The sequence below is a fragment of the Hypomesus nipponensis genome, chromosome 21 (assembly GCF_054491055.1).
Source record: "Hypomesus nipponensis isolate SF chromosome 21, ASM5449105v1, whole genome shotgun sequence".
Lineage (NCBI taxonomy): Eukaryota > Metazoa > Chordata > Actinopteri > Osmeriformes > Osmeridae > Hypomesus > Hypomesus nipponensis.
The window spans coordinates 13668034-13672369 of NC_140381.1; the positions used below are offsets into that span (position 1 = coordinate 13668034).

General features: G+C 43.0%; 1 long non-coding RNA gene across 1 annotated transcript; it reads right to left on the reverse strand.

The window, feature by feature from the left end:
- Positions 1-1815: 1815 nt before the first annotated feature.
- LOC146238089 (uncharacterized) lies at positions 1816-4095 on the reverse strand. The gene is made up of 3 exons (XR_014740638.1): positions 2875-4095; positions 2286-2738; positions 1816-2209 (listed from the first exon to the last, which is right to left on the reverse strand). It is a non-coding gene; the product is annotated as an uncharacterized LOC146238089 (long non-coding RNA).
- Between the last annotated feature and the right edge of the window lie 241 nt (positions 4096-4336).

Sequence of the window (4336 nt, forward strand, 5' to 3'; positions counted from 1 at the left end):
CTGCCTTCAGTACCCGCTCCCTGTCTTTAAAGTTCAAGAACTTCATGATTAAAGTCCTTGGATGAGCCGTGTGAGAGTCATTGCTTGGCGGAGCGCCTATTCTATGAGCCCGCTCCACCACCAACCCCTCTCGTGGTTCCATGTTCAGAGCCTCCGGTATCCATTTCTCCAAAAATTTAGTTGCATCCTGACCCTCAGTCTTCTCTGGTAGCCCCACCAATCTCACGTTGTTTCGCCGACTTCTGCATTCCAAATCATCAACTTTGTCAGCAAGGCTTTTGACTGTGCTTTCCAGTTTGCTAACTTTGGATGTTAGCTCGTTAACGTCATCTTCCGCATCAGAGATCCGTTGTTCGGCATGCTCTATGCGGCCTGTGCAGTCCTGTATCTGTTTTTTTACATCCGCAATTGTTGCTTGCACTCCATCAATTTTTTTATAAAGTCCACTTTTCAAGGACAATATGGCTTTCATGATATCTTGATTGCTATTCTTGTCTGGATCTAATATTTCGTCGTCTGCTTCGTCAAGGTCATCCTCGTTAGCCATATTGTCAATCTGAATGTTGCTAGCCTCCTCGACCTCCAAATGTTCGCCGTCTTGTCGTGCTTTCTTTTTCTCTTTCTTTGCCTTGTCTTTAACATTTTTTCCTGACATTTTAATTGTGGATACTCTTATACACGTGTTGCGTGACTTTTGACAATATTTTGATTAGTATTGTAGGATTAAATTACATTCCAGCAGTAGAGCTTAAAAAGTGCGACCTCCTAGCACCTCGCCATACCCGGAAGTCCCAAAGAGACTTTTTAATCAATTGCAGGTATGTGACAGTATTATTTTTCAAGAAGTCTGCAGGTTGACAAGCATTAATTGACTCCTCTCCTTCAGGCTTCCCTAATGTCATAGGGGCAATTGACTGTACACATGTGCGAATCCAAGCCCCATCTGGACCTGTGGAGGCAGACTATGTCAATTGGAAATATTTCCATAGCCTAAATGTACAGGTATGCCTATGTACCAGCAGAGGACAACTGTCCATACACTTGAGCGAAACAAATGTTTTTAATAGATTGGATGAAATGTGCCCTTTTGCAATACAGCTAATTATATGTTTCTATAGGCATGCCTTGCGATTTCAAATTAACGTTCTTTAAAGCAGTGTGCCCCATAATTGAACACATTTATCTTGTCAGATGATCTGCAATGCAAGTTGCCTGATATCCAACTTTGAGGCAAAATCGCCCGGCTCTGTCCATGATTCCCGAATATTTTGAGCATCATCTCTTTCACAGAGGTTGGCACAAGGCAAGAGCATGCTGTTACTATAGGGCTTACATAATGTACTTCACCTTAACAATTTTGTATATTAAAACACTTCCATTCTGTAGGAGAGTTTAATGGACTTCTGCTTGGGGACAGAGGTTATGCCTGTACGCCATCCCTGCTGACACCCTACCCAGAACCAGCAACAGACCCAGAGAGAGCCTTCAACCATGCCCATGCCAAAACCAGGGCACGGATTGAGATGGTCTTTGGCCAACTGAAATTGAGGTTCCAGTGCCTAAAGGGTCTCAGGGTTGCTCCAGACAGGGCCTGTGACATAACAGTTGCCTGTGCAGTCTTGCACAACATCGCCACCCTACGCTGTGGGAGACTGCCCAGAGAGTTTGCCGGAGGAGCAATGGGAAGATTTGAACCCAGCCCTGCAAGACAGAGATGGAAGAACCGTGCGGGATCACATTGCAATTTCATTGTATTTATTAATTCATTTATATCAAACTGTGAAGACAAAAAAGAAAAGTTATTAAAAAGCCCAAATATGACCTTCTGCAGTGTTTTAAATGTATACATAAATCCTTCTCCAGTTTCTTTATCTCCAACTGCAACTTATTTATTTTTAATCTTCTGTACTCCATGTCCTGTTTTTTGCTTTCAATATCAACAAGCAAATGCCTCCTGTATATTGCCCGGACATCCTGTGAAAAAGAAGATCGTCAGAGTAGCCGATTATGTCGTCAATAGCAATATTAATAGTTACCTACTTCGCTCCTTGACGATGTTCTTGTCATTTCCTGCAGCCAGGTGTATGATTAAACATAATTGAAAAGAAAACAGACATCCAATAACATGATTTGGTCTTACCTCTGGAAATTCTGTCATGGCAGACATGGTCTCTTCATCAGGGGCCATACACATGCTAGCACCTTCTCCCTGCAAATAGAGCACAGTAGTTAAAATGGCAAATAATAATGTAATCATGCACAGCCTTTAAAAAAGGACTACTTACGGGATCAATGTAATAGCCTTGGGCCCCTTCAGTGAGATCCAAAAGGGATATTTCATCTCCTGTCACTGAAAGATAGGCCTGTTAATTTTACCATAGAGAGACTGATACCTTTTGAGGAAAGTATAGCAGTCAAAATACCTTGAACATATTTCTCCCAAACACCTTGGGGAAGGACGTAAGGAGAGGTCCCACCCTCAATTCCCTCTACTAGAGGGCCCCCCCGGTTGAGGCTTAAGGCCAGTTCCTCTGCAGGTGTAAGGCTCTCTGGAGGTGGTCCCCCACTAGTCGCAATGGTCTCACCCATCTTTTTAGTGGCTATAAAGGGTGCAATTTTACATAACACTTTACACTAACCTTTGAATTTACTAGGCTACTTATACTTACCACTCTGGAAAATGTTCTTATATTTAATTTTGACTTTGCCAAGTCCGTTTTTGAGTGTTCAGTTGGCTGCTGTTGAGAATAGCCCAATAAATAGGCCTACGGTCAGAAAGGCTTTAAACACCTCATCAAAATTGGCTAAAAACGATAAATGCATTAATTTGTCTACACACCACAATAATTAGAATAAAACAATCCGACAACTTACGCATTTAGTCAGCCAGCAATGGTTTGCCAAGCCACCTCCCTTGCTTTATTAATAACGGCTGTATTTCCCTTTTTGACAATGACGTCTCGATAGTCCTGATATAGTTGCATTAAAAATGTCTGCTCCGCAACGGAAAAAACATCAGCCCGGGCTGTCTTTGCTGTTATTTTCGCAATTTCTCTTCTTTTCGACGATCCCCTGCTCTGTGCTGCTTAAATACTACGTGCGCGTCCACAGTTTGAGATTACGCAAGTCTGGTTTGTGTTAGCGATGATTGTTAGTGGAACGGAACGTTAGTGGAACGGCTTAAGTCTAAATTGACACTTACCCAAGTGAGACTTAAGGCCGATTTATACTTCTGCGTTTTTACGCACACGCACACGAGGAACGCCCCCTCCGTCAAAAAATGGCCTCTGCGTGTCCATGCAGAGCCCTCGCAGAGCTCTGCGTGCGCCTTCTGATTTTCCTGACTGTCCGTCTGTCCGTGCGTCTTTTACGGATACCCCTTGGCTATGATTGGTCCGTATTAAGAACCGTTTGCGTCAGGGGTGGGGGCGGGGTTGCCGTGACCAACAAGAGAACAGAATCCTTTGACCGCCATTGTTGTAAGTTTTTACAACTCTTATTTCAGCTAAACAGTACATGTAAATCAGCATCTGAATTAAAATGTGACGAGAAATGGGCAGTGTAGTTGCTGAAAATGTGCTTATTTTATTGATGAAATGGTTCATTTGTTCATCTGCTCCGACCTTTCGATAACCTAGCTAGCATCGCAGTGCAGCGTCATCTACTGTTCTGGCGGTGAATTGTTTTCAACACGCAGAGCCAACGGAGTAGTATAAATTCAACCAGTCCGTCCGACTCCGTGTGTGCATCTGTCCGTTAACGGAGATGCAGAAGTATAAATCGGCCTTTATTCGTGTTAGCGCGACTTGCGTTAGCGACGTTGATGGAGCACCCCCCTGGAGTTGCGCTAGCTTGTTTGTTGACTTTTATCGGCTGGCACAATGCGTGCAGCGTCCATGCTGCATGTTTTTTTTTGTTAAAGATAGAAATTTGAACTAGCCCACTAGGCAGTATCACTTGACTTATATTTTATACCAAACAGAAACACTTTACTAATACATTTATTAATATATAGTGATATCCATGATATGGCAAAATCCATATAATGGCACAACGCAATACCGGTATTCGCGTTCATACCGGTATACCGCCCACCCCTACTTCCCCTTTTTCCCGACAGTGCAAATATAAACGTGACAGCACTAAATCGCGCACACTCAAGTAGACCGTAACTCGCAAAATAGCCAAAAAGATGCAGCCATTGAACACTGCAAACTTTTAACAAACACTTGGCTGACAACTCTCAGCATTTCAAAAATTTCTGATATATCTCACGTTAAAAAGGCAACACCAACCAAGTAGCCCTGTCAACGTTGTAAACAATAACGGACGATGC